Source organism: Procambarus clarkii, chromosome 15 (assembly GCF_040958095.1).
Source record: "Procambarus clarkii isolate CNS0578487 chromosome 15, FALCON_Pclarkii_2.0, whole genome shotgun sequence".
In the NCBI taxonomy this organism is placed as follows: Eukaryota; Metazoa; Arthropoda; class Malacostraca; order Decapoda; family Cambaridae; genus Procambarus; species Procambarus clarkii.
Genome location: NC_091164.1, coordinates 20,241,762 through 20,259,378, shown reverse-complemented (window position 1 = coordinate 20,259,378; position 17,617 = coordinate 20,241,762).

The following is a 17,617-nucleotide window of genomic DNA, read 5'->3' as shown; positions in this document are numbered from 1 at the left end:
GATCCAGTTAGTCCTTAATCCAGAGAAATTGGTGTAATTACGATCCTCCTCTCGTAAGCCTACTCTAAGGAAGCTTTACTGATATCAGCAGTATAAGTGAAATACCAGTGCAGAATCGTAATAATACATCATGTAGCCTTTGTGTTAGGCTAGGTCCCGTTTGGGAGACATTCATTCAAGGACACACTGTGTGCCTTCACTTTGGCACTACAGTTGAAGACGATACGTATTGGCGTGGTCAATGAATCTTTCACCACAGCGTGATTGGGTAAATAGTGACCTGTTTTTCGGTCATCATTATCAAACAACTTCGATAAATTTACTATTGAGTTGTTGTTGAATTAATTGATGATACATGTTCAATTTATCTGGCTGTTTCTTCAGCCGTATTAATTGAGACTGTAATTGAGAGGCTGCCATGAAATAATTAAACTGGAAGTTGTAGATGATTCAACTTCCATGGCAGTCTCACCCAGTATTGTTTGTCTTTATAGACAACTGAGTCCAGATATTGCTGGTAAGTCCACGTATCATCAGGGCTTGGTTTATCAGGAACAATACCTTAAGTGTCTAAATCCCACAGATGATGAACAGGTGGATCAGACTCATTATCTTCAGATATTTCTCTGAAATGTAGGGGTGACTGTTCCAAGCCTAGTCACGCCACTATTGAATTGCTAGTTTGTTTGTTGGTTGATGCTGTTTTTTTTTTTTGGGGGGGGGGGGGAAAGCACCGGTCCAGTAAGCAATTTGCCTCCAGCAGATGACAACAAATTCATTCCGTGTTGTCTGGTGCATCCTGTTATAAATTTGTAATAATAGTCAGCGCCTATTAGGATACCAACATCTGTGAGGCAGTCAGAATTTATTTTGTGATCTGCTAGCCTCATGCAGTTAAGTTTGAGATATCTCGCAGTGCGAGCTAGTCCTGTGACCTGCAGGTCTGAAGGAAGTTTATCTACTACTACCGCTTGTATTGGACTAGTGGAAGATCCAAGTCTCACTAACACCTTGACTACTTGGTATTCTCGAGGTCCACTATTAGTCAAGAACCCAGAAATATTCAGTCTCACACTTTTGTCAGGTTTTAATTTCAACTGCTCGACTAATTGTTGTGTGATGAAGGTTTTCTGTGATCCTTGATCAAAGAGACCTCTAGTGTTAACTCTAGACTTCCTATCAATTAGTTTGAGTTGAGCCGTAGGCTGAGTAGTATTATTGCCCGACTCAGTAGCAAGTACATATATTTCTTGGTGTACCTTGCAATATTGTACTGTGGTAGAATTCATAAAATCCTCCATAGGTGTCACAGATTGTGTAGAAGTTTTTCTACATAAGGCATAATGATTTATTGTTTGAGGTCCATGACTGTAGTGGCATATTGGCTAGTAACAACTCACGGTTAGCCTCATGGTAGATTTCTACCAATTTGGATTTGTCATTAGTAGTTCCCTGGAAATTATCGACATACAAGTTGTCACTGATCTCCGTTTATAAGGGCTATTTTACTTCTTCAAATGTTTATCTAATGTGGCTTGAAGTAGAAACGGTGAAGAAGTCGCACCGAATAGCATAGAGGCAAACCGATAGGTTATGACATCACTGTCAGGATCCAGTTAGTCCTTAATCCAGAGAAATTGGGTGTAATTACGATCCTCCTCTCGTAAGCCTACTCTAAGGAAAGCTTTACTGATATCAGCAGTATAAGTGAAAATACCAGTGCAGAATCGTAATAATACATCATGTAGCCTTTGTGTTAGGCTAGGTCCCGTTTGGAGACATTCATTCAAGGACACACTGTGTGCCTTCACTTTGGCACTACAGTTGAAGACGATACGTATTGGCGTGGTCAATGAATCTTTCACCACAGCGTGATTGGGTAAATAGTGACCTGTTTTTCGTGTCATCATTATCAACAACTTCGATAAATTTACTATTGAGTTGTTGTTGAATTAATTGATGATACATGTTCAATTTATCTGGCTGTTTCTTCAGCCGTATTAATTGAGACTGTAATTGAGAGGCTGCCATGAAATAATTAACTGGAAGTTGTAGATGATTCAACTTCCATGGCAGTCTCACCCAGTATTGTTTGTCTTTATAGACAACTGAGTCCAGATATTGCTGGTAAGTCCACGTATCATCAGGGCTTGGTTTATCAGGAACAATACCTTAAGTGTCTAAATCCCACAGATGATGAACAGGTGGATCAGACTCATTATCTTCAGATATTTCTCTGAAATGTAGGGGTGACTGTTCCAAGCCTAGTCACGCCACTATTGAATTGCTAGTTTGTTTGTTGGTTGATGCTGTTTTTTTTTTTGGGGGGGGGGGGAAGCACCGGTCCAGTAAGCAATTTGCCTCCAGCAGATGACAACAAATTCATTCCGTGTTGTCTGGTGCATCCTGTTATAAATTTGTAATAATAGTCAGCGCCTATTAGGATACCAACATCTGTGAGGCAGTCAGAATTTATTTTGTGATCTGCTAGCCTCATGCAGTTAAGTTTGAGATATCTCGCAGTGCGAGCTAGTCCTGTGACCTGCAGGTCTGAAGGAAGTTTATCTACTACTACCGCTTGTATTGGACTAGTGGAAGATCCAAGTCTCACTAACACCTTGACTACTTGGTATTCTCGAGGTCCACTATTAGTCAAGAACCCAGAAATATTCAGTCTCACACTTTTGTCAGGTTTTAATTTCAACTGCTCGACTAATTGTTGTGTGATGAAGGTTTTCTGTGATCCTTGATCAAAGAGACCTCTAGTGTTAACTCTAGACTTCCTATCAATTAGTTTGAGTTGAGCCGTAGGCTGAGTAGTATTATTGCCCGACTCAGTAGCAAGTACATATATTTCTTGGTGTACCTTGCAATATTGTACTGTGGTAGAATTCATAAAATCCTCCATAGGTGTCACAGATTGTGTAGAAGTTTTTCTACATAAGGCATAATGATTTATTGTTTGAGGTCCATGACTGTAGTGGCATATTGGCTAGTAACAACTCACGGTTAGCCTCATGGTAGATTTCTACCAATTTGGATTTGTCATTAGTAGTTCCCTGGAAATTATCGACATACAAGTTGTCACTGATCTCCGTTTTATAAGGGCTATTTTACTTCTTCAAATGTTTATCTAATGTGGCTTGAAGTAGAAACGGTGAAGAAGTCGCACCGAATAGCATAGAGGCAAACCGATAGGTTATGACATCACTGTCAGGATCCAGTTAGTCCTTAATCCAGAGAAATTTGGTGTAATTACGATCCTCCTCTCGTAAGCCTACTCTAAGGAAAGCTTTACTGATATCAGCAGTATAAGTGAAAATACCAGTGCAGAATCGTAATAATACATCATGTAGCCATTGTGTTAGGCTAGGTCCCGTTTGGAGACATTCATTCAAGGACACACTGTGTGCCTTCACTTTGGCACTACAGTTGAAGACGATACGTATTGGCGTGGTCAATGAATCTTTCACCACAGCGTGATTGGGTAAATAGTGACCTGTTTTTCGGTCATCATTATCAACAACTTCGATAAATTTACTATTGAGTTGTTGTTGAATTAATTGATGATACATGTTCAATTTATCTGGCTGTTTCTTCAGCCGTATTAATTGAGACTGTAATTGAGAGGCTGCCATGAAATAATTAACTGGAAGTTGTAGATGATTCAACTTCCATGGCAGTCTCACCCAGTATTGTTTGTCTTTATAGACAACTGAGTCCAGATATTGCTGGTAAGTCCATGTATCATCAGGGCTTGGTTTATCAGGAACAATACCTTAAGTGTCCTAAATCCCACAGATGATGAACAGGTGGATCAGACTCATTATCTTCAGATATTTCTCTGAAATGTAGGGGTGACTGTTCCAAGCCTAGTCACGCCACTATTGAATTGCTAGTTTGTTTGTTGGTTGACGCTGTTTTTTTTTGGGGGGGGGGGAAAGCACCGGTCCAGTAAGCAATTTGCCTCCAGCAGATGACAACAAATTCATTCCGTGTTGTCTGGTGCATCCTGTTATAAATTTGTAATAATAGTCAGCGCCTATTAGGATACCAACATCTGTGAGGCAGTCAGAATTTATTTTGTGATCTGCTAGCCTCATGCAGTTAAGTTTGAGATATCTCGCAGTGCGAGCTAGTCCTGTGACCTGCAGGTCTGAAGGAAGTTTATCTACTACTACCGCTTGTATTGGACTAGTGGAAGATCCAAGTCTCACTAACACCTTGACTACTTGGTATTCTCGAGGTCCACTATTAGTCAAGAACCCAGAAATATTCAGTCTCACACTTTTGTCAGGTTTTAATTTCAACTGCTCGACTAATTGTTGTGTGATGAAGGTTTTCTGTGATCCTTGATCAAAGAGACCTCTAGTGTTAACTCTAGAATTCCTATCAATTAGTTTGAGTTGAGCCGTAGGCTGAGTAGTATTATTGCCCGACTCAGTAGCAAGTACATATATTTCTTGGTGTACCTTGCAATATTGTACTGTGGTAGAATTCATAAAATCCTCCATAGGTGTCACAGATTGTGTAGAAGTTTTTCTACATAAGGCATAATGATTTATTGTTTGAGGTCCATGACTGTAGTGGCATATTGGCTAGTAACAACTCACGGTTAGCCTCATGGTAGATTTCTACCAATTTGGATTTGTCATTAGTAGTTCCCTGGAAATTATCGACATACAAGTTGTCACTGATCTCCGTTTTATAAGGGCTATTTTACTTCTTCAAATGTTTATCTAATGAGGCTTGAAGTAGAAACGGTGAAGAAGTCGCACCGAATAGCATAGAGGCAAACCGATAGGTTATGACATCACTGTCAGGATCCAGTTAGTCCTTAATCCAGAGAAATTTGGTGTAATTACGATCCTCCTCTCGTAAGCCTACTCTAAGGAAAGCTTTACTGATATCAGCAGTATAAGTGAAAATACCAGTGCAGAATCGTAATAATACATCATGTAGCCTTTGTGTTAGGCTAGGTCCCGTTTGGAGACATTCATTCAAGGACACACTGTGTGCCTTCACTTTGGCACTACAGTTGAAGACGATACGTATTGGCATGGTCAATGAATCTTTCACCACAGCGTGATTGGGTAAATAGTGACCTGTTTTTCGGTCATTATCAACAACTTCGATAAATTTACTATTGAGTTGTTGTTGAATTAATTGATGATACATGTTCAATTTATCTGGCTGTTTCTTCAGCCGTATTAATTGAGACTGTAATTGAGAGGCTGCCATGAAATAATTAACTGGAAGTTGTAGATGATTCAACTTCCATGGCAGTCTCACCCAGTATTGTTTGTCTTTATAGACAACTGAGTCCAGATATTGCTGGTAAGTCCACGTATCATCAGGGCTTGGTTTATCAGGAACAATACCTTAAGTGTCTAAATCCCACAGATGATGAACAGGTGGATCAGACTCATTATCTTCAGATATTTCTCTGAAATGTAGGGGTGACTGTTCCAAGCCTAGTCACGCCACTATTGAATTGCTAGTTTGTTTGTTGGTTGATGCTGTTTTTTTTTTTTGGGGGGGGGGAAGCACCGGTCCAGTAAGCAATTTGCCTCCAGCAGATGACAACAAATTCATTCCGTGTTGTCTGGTGCATCCTGTTATAAATTTGTAATAATAGTCAGCGCCTATTAGGATACCAACATCTGTGAGGCAGTCAGAATTTATTTTGTGATCTGCTAGCCTCATGCAGTTAAGTTTGAGATATCTCGCAGTGCGAGCTAGTCCTGTGACCTGCAGGTCTGAAGGAAGTTTATCTACTACTACCGCTTGTATTGGACTAGTGGAAGATCCAAGTCTCACTAACACCTTGACTACTTGGTATTCTCGAGGTCCACTATTAGTCAAGAACCCAGAAATATTCAGTCTCACACTTTTGTCAGGTTTTAATTTCAACTGCTCGACTAATTGTTGTGTGATGAAGGTTTTCTGTGATCCTTGATCAAAGAGACCTCTAGTGTTAACTCTAGAATTCCTATCAATTAGTTTGAGTTGAGCCGTAGGCTGAGTAGTATTATTGCCCGACTCAGTAGCAAGTACATATATTTCTTGGTGTACCTTGCAATATTGTACTGTGGTAGAATTCATAAAATCCTCCATAGGTGTCACAGATTGTGTAGAAGTTTTTCTACATAAGGCATAATGATTTATTGTTTGAGGTCCATGACTGTAGTGGCATATTGGCTAGTAACAACTCACGGTTAGCCTCATGGTAGATTTCTACCAATTTGGATTTGTCATTAGTAGTTCCCTGGAAATTATCGACATACAAGTTGTCACTGATCTCCGTTTTATAAGGGCTATTTTACTTCTTCAAATGTTTATCTAATGAGGCTTGAAGTAGAAACGGTGAAGAAGTCGCACCGAATAGCATAGAGGCAAACCGATAGGTTATGACATCACTGTCAGGATCCAGTTAGTCCTTAATCCAGAGAAATTTGGTGTAATTACGATCCTCCTCTCGTAAGCCTACTCTAAGGAAAGCTTTACTGATATCAGCAGTATAAGTGAAAATACCAGTGCAGAATCGTAATAATACATCATGTAGCCTTTGTGTTAGGCTAGGTCCCGTTTGGAGACATTCATTCAAGGACACACTGTGTGCCTTCACTTTGGCACTACAGTTGAAGACGATACGTATTGGCATGGTCAATGAATCTTTCACCACAGCGTGATTGGGTAAATAGTGACCTGTTTTTCGGTCATTATCAACAACTTCGATAAATTTACTATTGAGTTGTTGTTGAATTAATTGATGATACATGTTCAATTTATCTGGCTGTTTCTTCAGCCGTATTAATTGAGACTGTAATTGAGAGGCTGCCATGAAATAATTAACTGGAAGTTGTAGATGATTCAACTTCCATGGCAGTCTCACCCAGTATTGTTTGTCTTTATAGACAACTGAGTCCAGATATTGCTGGTAAGTCCACGTATCATCAGGGCTTGGTTTATCAGGAACAATACCTTAAGTGTCTAAATCCCACAGATGATGAACAGGTGGATCAGACTCATTATCTTCAGATATTTCTCTGAAATGTAGGGGTGACTGTTCCAAGCCTAGTCACGCCACTATTGAATTGCTAGTTTGTTTGTTGGTTGAGGCTGTTTTTTTTTTTTGGGGGGGGGGGGAAAGCACTGGTCCAGTAAGCAATTTGCCTCCAGCAGATGACAACAAATTCATTCCGTGTTGTCTGGTGCATCCTGTTATAAATTTGTAATAATAGTCAGCGCCTATTAGGATACCAACATCTGTGAGGCAGTCAGAATTTATTTTGTGATCTGCTAGCCTCATGCAGTTAAGTTTGAGATATCTCGCAGTGCGAGCTAGTCCTGTGACCTGCAGGTCTGAAGGAAGTTTATCTACTACTACCGCTTGTATTGGACTAGTGGAAGATCCAAGTCTCACTAACACCTTGACTACTTGGTATTCTCGAGGTCCACTATTAGTCAAGAACCCAGAAATATTCAGTCTCACACTTTTGTCAGGTTTTAATTTCAACTGCTCGACTAATTGTTGTGTGATGAAGGTTTTCTGTGATCCTTGATCAAAGAGACCTCTAGTGTTAACTCTAGACTTCCTATCAATTAGTTTGAGTTGAGCCGTAGGCTGAGTAGTATTATTGCCCGACTCAGTAGCAAGTACATATATTTCTTGGTGTACCTTGCAATATTGTACTGTGGTAGAATTCATAAAATCCTCCATAGGTGTCACAGATTGTGTAGAAGTTTTTCTACATAAGGCATAATGATTTATTGTTTGAGGTCCATGACTGTAGTGGCATATTGGCTAGTAACAACTCACGGTTAGCCTCATGGTAGATTTCTACCAATTTGGATTTGTCATTAGTAGTTCCCTGGAAATTATCGACATACAAGTTGCCACTGATCTCCGTTTTATAAGGGCTATTTTACTTCTTCAAATGTTTATCTAATGTGGCTTGAAGTAGAAACGGTGAAGAAGTCGCACCGAATAGCATAGAGGCAAACCGATAGGTTATGACATCACTGTCAGGATCCAGTTAGTCCTTAATCCAGAGAAATTTGGTGTAATTACGATCCTCCTCTCGTAAGCCTACTCTAAGGAAAGCTTTAGTGATATCAGCAGTATAAGTGAAAATACCAGTGCAGAATCGTAATAATACATCATGTAGCCTTTGTGTTAGGCTAGGTCCCGTTTGGAGACATTCATTCAAGGACACACTGTGTGCCTTCACTTTGGCACTACAGTTGAAGACGATACGTATTGGCGTGGTCAATGAATCTTTCACCACAGCGTGATTGGGTAAATAGTGACCTGTTTTTCGGTCATCATTATCAACAACTTCGATAAATTTACTATTGAGTTGTTGTTGAATTAATTGATGATACATGTTCAATTTATCTGGCTGTTTCTTCAGCCGTATTAATTGAGACTGTAATTGAGAGGCTGCCATGAAATAATTAACTGGAAGTTGTAGATGATTCAACTTCCATGGCAGTCTCACCCAGTATTGTTTGTCTTTATAGACAACTGAGTCCAGATATTGCTGGTAAGTCCACGTATCATCAGGGCTTGGTTTATCAGGAACAATACCTTAAGTGTCTAAATCCCACAGATGATGAACAGGTGGATCAGACTCATTATCTTCAGATATTTCTCTGAAATGTAGGGGTGACTGTTCCAAGCCTAGTCACGCCACTATTGAATTGCTAGTTTGTTTGTTGGTTGATGCTGTTTTTTTTTTTTGGGGGGGGGGGGGGGGGGGAAGCACCGGTCCAGTAAGCAATTTGCCTCCAGCAGATGACAACAAATTCATTCCGTGTTGTCTGGTGCATCCTGTTATAAATTTGTAATAATAGTCAGCGCCTATTAGGATACCAACATCTGTGAGGCAGTCAGAATTTATTTTGTGATCTGCTAGCCTCATGCAGTTAAGTTTGAGATATCTCGCAGTGCGAGCTAGTCCTGTGACCTGCAGGTCTGAAGGAAGTTTATCTACTACTACCGCTTGTATTGGACTAGTGGAAGATCCAAGTCTCACTAACACCTTGACTACTTGGTATTCTCGAGGTCCACTATTAGTCAAGAACCCAGAAATATTCAGTCTCACACTTTTGTCAGGTTTTAATTTCAACTGCTCGACTAATTGTTGTGTGATGAAGGTTTTCTGTGATCCTTGATCAAAGAGACCTCTAGTGTTAACTCTAGACTTCCTATCAATTAGTTTGAGTTGAGCCGTAGGCTGAGTAGTATTATTGCCCGACTCAGTAGCAAGTACATATATTTCTTGGTGTACCTTGCAATATTGTACTGTGGTAGAATTCATAAAATCCTCCATAGGTGTCACAGATTGTGTAAAAGTTTTTCTACATAAGGCATAATGATTTATTGTTTGAGGTCCATGACTGTAGTGGCATATTGGCTAGTAACAACTCACGGTTAGCCTCATGGTAGATTTCTACCAATTTGGATTTGTCATTAGTAGTTCCCTGGAAATTATCGACATACAAGTTGTCACTGATCTCCGTTTTATAAGGGCTATTTTACTTCTTCAAATGTTTATCTAATGAGGCTTGAAGTAGAAACGGTGAAGAAGTCGCACCGAATAGCATAGAGGCAAACCGATAGGTTATGACATCACTGTCAGGATCCAGTTAGTCCTTAATCCAGAGAAATTTGGTGTAATTACGATCCTCCTCTCGTAAGCCTACTCTAAGGAAAGCTTTACTGATATCAGCAGTATAAGTGAAAATACCAGTGCAGAATCGTAATAATACATCATGTAGCCTTTGTGTTAGGCTAGGTCCCGTTTGGAGACATTCATTCAAGGACACACTGTGTGCCTTCACTTTGGCACTACAGTTGAAGACGATACGTATTGGCAGTGGTCAATGAATCTTTCACCACAGCGTGATTGGGTAAATAGTGACCTGTTTTTCGGTCATCATTATCAACAACTTCGATAAATTTACTATTGAGTTGTTGTTGAATTAATTGATGATACATGTTCAATTTATCTGGCTGTTTCTTCAGCCGTATTAATTGAGACTGTAATTGAGAGGCTGCCATGAAATAATTAACTGGAAGTTGTAGATGATTCAACTTCCATGGCAGTCTCACCCAGTATTGTTTGTCTTTATAGACAACTGAGTCCAGATATTGCTGGTAAGTCCACGTATCATCAGGGCTTGGTTTATCAGGAACAATACCTTAAGTGTCTAAATCCCACAGATGATGAACAGGTGGATCAGACTCATTATCTTCAGATATTTCTCTGAAATGTAGGGGTGACTGTTCCAAGCCTAGTCACGCCACTATTGAATTGCTAGTTTGTTTGTTGGTTGAGGCTGTTTTTTTTTTTGGGGGGGGGGGGAAAGCACTGGTCCAGTAAGCAATTTGCCTCCAGCAGATGACAACAAATTCATTCCGTGTTGTCTGGTGCATCCTGTTATAAATTTGTAATAATAGTCAGCGCCTATTAGGATACCAACATCTGTGAGGCAGTCAGAATTTATTTTGTGATCTGCTAGCCTCATGCAGTTAAGTTTGAGATATCTCGCAGTGCGAGCTAGTCCTGTGACCTGCAGGTCTGAAGGAAGTTTATCTACTACTACCGCTTGTATTGGACTAGTGGAAGATCCAAGTCTCACTAACACCTTGACTACTTGGTATTCTCGAGGTCCACTATTAGTCAAGAACCCAGAAATATTCAGTCTCACACTTTTGTCAGGTTTTAATTTCAACTGCTCGACTAATTGTTGTGTGATGAAGGTTTTCTGTGATCCTTGATCAAAGAGACCTCTAGTGTTAACTCTAGACTTCCTATCAATTAGTTTGAGTTGAGCCGTAGGCTGAGTAGTATTATTGCCCGACTCAGTAGCAAGTACATATATTTCTTGGTGTACCTTGCAATATTGTACTGTGGTAGAATTCATAAAATCCTCCATAGGTGTCACAGATTGTGTAGAAGTTTTTCTACATAAGGCATAATGATTTATTGTTTGAGGTCCATGACTGTAGTGGCATATTGGCTAGTAACAACTCACGGTTAGCCTCATGGTAGATTTCTACCAATTTGGATTTGTCATTAGTAGTTCCCTGGAAATTATCGACATACAAGTTGCCACTGATCTCCGTTTTATAAGGGCTATTTTACTTCTTCAAATGTTTATCTAATGATGGCTTGAAGTAGAAACGGTGAAGAAGTCGCACCGAATAGCATAGAGGCAAACCGATAGGTTATGACATCACTGTCAGGATCCAGTTAGTCCTTAATCCAGAGAAATTTGGTGTAATTACGATCCTCCTCTCGTAAGCCTACTCTAAGGAAAGCTTTAGTGATATCAGCAGTATAAGTGAAAATACCAGTGCAGAATCGTAATAATACATCATGTAGCCTTTGTGTTAGGCTAGGTCCCGTTTGGAGACATTCATTCAAGGACACACTGTGTGCCTTCACTTTGGCACTACAGTTGAAGACGATACGTATTGGCAGTGGTCAATGAATCTTTCACCACAGCGTGATTGGGTAAATAGTGACCTGTTTTTCGGTCATCATTATCAACAACTTCGATAAATTTACTATTGAGTTGTTGTTGAATTAATTGATGATACATGTTCAATTTATCTGGCTGTTTCTTCAGCCGTATTAATTGAGACTGTAATTGAGAGGCTGCCATGAAATAATTAACTGGAAGTTGTAGATGATTCAACTTCCATGGCAGTCTCACCCAGTATTGTTTGTCTTTATAGACAACTGAGTCCAGATATTGCTGGTAAGTCCACGTATCATCAGGGCTTGGTTTATCAGGAACAATACCTTAAGTGTCTAAATCCCACAGATGATGAACAGGTGGATCAGACTCATTATCTTCAGATATTTCTCTGAAATGTAGGGGTGACTGTTCCAAGCCTAGTCACGCCACTATTGAATTGCTAGTTTGTTTGTTGGTTGATGCTGTTTTTTTTTTGGGGGGGGGGGGGGGAAGCACCGGTCCAGTAAGCAATTTGCCTCCAGCAGATGACAACAAATTCATTCCGTGTTGTCTGGTGCATCCTGTTATAAATTTGTAATAATAGTCAGCGCCTATTAGGATACCAACATCTGTGAGGCAGTCAGAATTTATTTTGTGATCTGCTAGCCTCATGCAGTTAAGTTTGAGATATCTCGCAGTGCGAGCTAGTCCTGTGACCTGCAGGTCTGAAGGAAGTTTATCTACTACTACCGCTTGTATTGGACTAGTGGAAGATCCAAGTCTCACTAACACCTTGACTACTTGGTATTCTCGAGGTCCACTATTAGTCAAGAACCCAGAAATATTCAGTCTCACACTTTTGTCAGGTTTTAATTTCAACTGCTCGACTAATTGTTGTGTGATGAAGGTTTTCTGTGATCCTTGATCAAAGAGACCTCTAGTGTTAACTCTAGACTTCCTATCAATTAGTTTGAGTTGAGCCGTAGGCTGAGTAGTATTATTGCCCGACTCAGTAGCAAGTACATATATTTCTTGGTGTACCTTGCAATATTGTACTGTGGTAGAATTCATAAAATCCTCCATAGGTGTCACAGATTGTGTAAAAGTTTTTCTACATAAGGCATAATGATTTATTGTTTGAGGTCCATGACTGTAGTGGCATATTGGCTAGTAACAACTCACGGTTAGCCTCATGGTAGATTTCTACCAATTTGGATTTGTCATTAGTAGTTCCCTGGAAATTATCGACATACAAGTTGTCACTGATCTCCGTTTTATAAGGGCTATTTTACTTCTTCAAATGTTTATCTAATGTGGCTTGAAGTAGAAACGGTGAAGAAGTCGCACCGAATAGCATAGAGGCAAACCGATAGGTTATGACATCACTGTCAGGATCCAGTTAGTCCTTAATCCAGAGAAATTTGGTGTAATTACGATCCTCCTCTCGTAAGCCTACTCTAAGGAAAGCTTTACTGATATCAGCAGTATAAGTGAAAATACCAGTGCAGAATCGTAATAATACATCATGTAGCCATTGTGTTAGGCTAGGTCCCGTTTGGAGACATTCATTCAAGGACACACTGTGTGCCTTCACTTTGGCACTACAGTTGAAGACGATACGTATTGGCGTGGTCAATGAATCTTTCACCACAGCGTGATTGGGTAAATAGTGACCTGTTTTTCGGTCATCATTATCAACAACTTCGATAAATTTACTATTGAGTTGTTGTTGAATTAATTGATGATACATGTTCAATTTATCTGGCTGTTTCTTCAGCCGTATTAATTGAGACTGTAATTGAGAGGCTGCCATGAAATAATTAACTGGAAGTTGTAGATGATTCAACTTCCATGGCAGTCTCACCCAGTATTGTTTGTCTTTATAGACAACTGAGTCCAGATATTGCTGGTAAGTCCATGTATCATCAGGGCTTGGTTTATCAGGAACAATACCTTAAGTGTCTAAATCCCACAGATGATGAACAGGTGGATCAGACTCATTATCTTCAGATATTTCTCTGAAATGTAGGGGTGACTGTTCCAAGCCTAGTCACGCCACTATTGAATTGCTAGTTTGTTTGTTGGTTGACGCTGTTTTTTTTTTGGGGGGGGGGGGAAAGCACCGGTCCAGTAAGCAATTTGCCTCCAGCAGATGACAACAAATTCATTCCGTGTTGTCTGGTGCATCCTGTTATAAATTTGTAATAATAGTCAGCGCCTATTAGGATACCAACATCTGTGAGGCAGTCAGAATTTATTTTGTGATCTGCTAGCCTCATGCAGTTAAGTTTGAGATATCTCGCAGTGCGAGCTAGTCCTGTGACCTGCAGGTCTGAAGGAAGTTTATCTACTACTACCGCTTGTATTGGACTAGTGGAAGATCCAAGTCTCACTAACACCTTGACTACTTGGTATTCTCGAGGTCCACTATTAGTCAAGAACCCAGAAATATTCAGTCTCACACTTTTGTCAGGTTTTAATTTCAACTGCTCGACTAATTGTTGTGTGATGAAGGTTTTCTGTGATCCTTGATCAAAGAGACCTCTAGTGTTAACTCTAGAATTCCTATCAATTAGTTTGAGTTGAGCCGTAGGCTGAGTAGTATTATTGCCCGACTCAGTAGCAAGTACATATATTTCTTGGTGTACCTTGCAATATTGTACTGTGGTAGAATTCATAAAATCCTCCATAGGTGTCACAGATTGTGTAGAAGTTTTTCTACATAAGGCATAATGATTTATTGTTTGAGGTCCATGACTGTAGTGGCATATTGGCTAGTAACAACTCACGGTTAGCCTCATGGTAGATTTCTACCAATTTGGATTTGTCATTAGTAGTTCCCTGGAAATTATCGACATACAAGTTGTCACTGATCTCCGTTTTATAAGGGCTATTTTACTTCTTCAAATGTTTATCTAATGAGGCTTGAAGTAGAAACGGTGAAGAAGTCGCACCGAATAGCATAGAGGCAAACCGATAGGTTATGACATCACTGTCAGGATCCAGTTAGTCCTTAATCCAGAGAAATTTGGTGTAATTACGATCCTCCTCTCGTAAGCCTACTCTAAGGAAAGCTTTACTGATATCAGCAGTATAAGTGAAAATACCAGTGCAGAATCGTAATAATACATCATGTAGCCTTTGTGTTAGGCTAGGTCCCGTTTGGAGACATTCATTCAAGGACACACTGTGTGCCTTCACTTTGGCACTACAGTTGAAGACGATACGTATTGGCATGGTCAATGAATCTTTCACCACAGCGTGATTGGGTAAATAGTGACCTGTTTTTCGGTCATTATCAACAACTTCGATAAATTTACTATTGAGTTGTTGTTGAATTAATTGATGATACATGTTCAATTTATCTGGCTGTTTCTTCAGCCGTATTAATTGAGACTGTAATTGAGAGGCTGCCATGAAATAATTAACTGGAAGTTGTAGATGATTCAACTTCCATGGCAGTCTCACCCAGTATTGTTTGTCTTTATAGACAACTGAGTCCAGATATTGCTGGTAAGTCCACGTATCATCAGGGCTTGGTTTATCAGGAACAATACCTTAAGTGTCTAAATCCCACAGATGATGAACAGGTGGATCAGACTCATTATCTTCAGATATTTCTCTGAAATGCAGGGGTGACTGTTCCAAGCCTAGTCACGCCACTATTGAATTGCTAGTTTGTTTGTTGGTTGAGGCTGTTTTTTTTTTTTGGGGGGGGGGGGAAAGCACTGGTCCAGTAAGCAATTTGCCTCCAGCAGATGACAACAAATTCATTCCGTGTTGTCTGGTGCATCCTGTTATAAATTTGTAATAATAGTCAGCGCCTATTAGGATACCAACATCTGTGAGGCAGTCAGAATTTATTTTGTGATCTGCTAGCCTCATGCAGTTAAGTTTGAGATATCTCGCAGTGCGAGCTAGTCCTGTGACCTGCAGGTCTGAAGGAAGTTTATCTACTACTACCGCTTGTATTGGACTAGTGGAAGATCCAAGTCTCACTAACACCTTGACTACTTGGTATTCTCGAGGTCCACTATTAGTCAAGAACCCAGAAATATTCAGTCTCACACTTTTGTCAGGTTTTAATTTCAACTGCTCGACTAATTGTTGTGTGATGAAGGTTTTCTGTGATCCTTGATCAAAGAGACCTCTAGTGTTAACTCTAGACTTCCTATCAATTAGTTTGAGTTGAGCCGTAGGCTGAGTAGTATTATTGCCCGACTCAGTAGCAAGTACATATATTTCTTGGTGTACCTTGCAATATTGTACTGTGGTAGAATTCATAAAATCCTCCATAGGTGTCACAGATTGTGTAGAAGTTTTTCTACATAAGGCATAATGATTTATTGTTTGAGGTCCATGACTGTAGTGGCATATTGGCTAGTAACAACTCACGGTTAGCCTCATGGTAGATTTCTACCAATTTGGATTTGTCATTAGTAGTTCCCTGGAAATTATCGACATACAAGTTGTCACTGATCTCCGTTTTATAAGGGCTATTTTACTTCTTCAAATGTTTATCTAATGAGGCTTGAAGTAGAAACGGTGAAGAAGTCGCACCGAATAGCATAGAGGCAAACCGATAGGTTATGACATCACTGTCAGGATCCAGTTAGTCCTTAATCCAGAGAAATTTGGTGTAATTACGATCCTCCTCTCGTAAGCCTACTCTAAGGAAAGCTTTACTGATATCAGCAGTATAAGTGAAAATACCAGTGCAGAATCGTAATAATACATCATGTAGCCTTTGTGTTAGGCTAGGTCCCGTTTGGAGACATTCATTCAAGGACACACTGTGTGCCTTCACTTTGGCACTACAGTTGAAGACGATACGTATTGGCATGGTCAATGAATCTTTCACCACAGCGTGATTGGGTAAATAGTGACCTGTTTTTCGGTCATCATTATCAACAACTTCGATAAATTTACTATTGAGTTGTTGTTGAATTAATTGATGATACATGTTCAATTTATCTGGCTGTTTCTTCAGCCGTATTAATTGAGACTGTAATTGAGAGGCTGCCATGAAATAATTAACTGGAAGTTGTAGATGATTCAACTTCCATGGCAGTCTCACCCAGTATTGTTTGTCTTTATAGACAACTGAGTCCAGATATTGCTGGTAAGTCCACGTATCATCAGGGCTTGGTTTATCAGGAACAATACCTTAAGTGTCTAAATCCCACAGATGATGAACAGGTGGATCAGACTCATTATCTTCAGATATTTCTCTGAAATGTAGGGGTGACTGTTCCAAGCCTAGTCACGCCACTATTGAATTGCTAGTTTGTTTGTTGGTTGACGCTGTTTTTTTTTTTTGGGGGGGGGGGGGAAAGCACCGGTCCAGTAAGCAATTTGCCTCCAGCAGATGACAACAAATTCATTCCGTGTTGTCTGGTGCATCCTGTTATAAATTTGTAATAATAGTCAGCGCCTATTAGGATACCAACATCTGTGAGGCAGTCAGAATTTATTTTGTGATCTGCTAGCCTCATGCAGTTAAGTTTGAGATATCTCGCAGTGCGAGCTAGTCCTGTGACCTGCAGGTCTGAAGGAAGTTTATCTACTACTACCGCTTGTATTGGACTAGTGGAAGATCCAAGTCTCACTAACACCTTGACTACTTGGTATTCTCGAGGTCCACTATTAGTCAAGAACCCAGAAATATTCAGTCTCACACTTTTGTCAGGTTTTAATTTCAACTGCTCGACTAATTGTTGTGTGATGAAGGTTTTCTGTGATCCTTGATCAAAGAGACCTCTAGTGTTAACTCTAGACTTCCTATCAATTAGTTTGAGTTGAGCCGTAGGCTGAGTAGTATTATTGCCTGACTCAGTAGCAAGTACATATATTTCTTGGTGTACCTTGCAATATTGTACTGTGGTAGAATTCATAAAATCCTCCATAGGTGTCACAGATTGTGTAGAAGTTTTTCTACATAAGGCATAATGATGTACACCTTTGTTGCATCTACTGAACAACCGTAACTGCACTACACATTTACTGGGATCATGAGAACCCATGCACTTGGTGCATCTGTGTAATTCTTGTAGCCGTTTAATCCTGGTATTAAAGTTAGGATAAACATTGCTTTTGTAGGTGACATGTTCTTGATCACAGAACAGACACTTTTTCTCTCTGG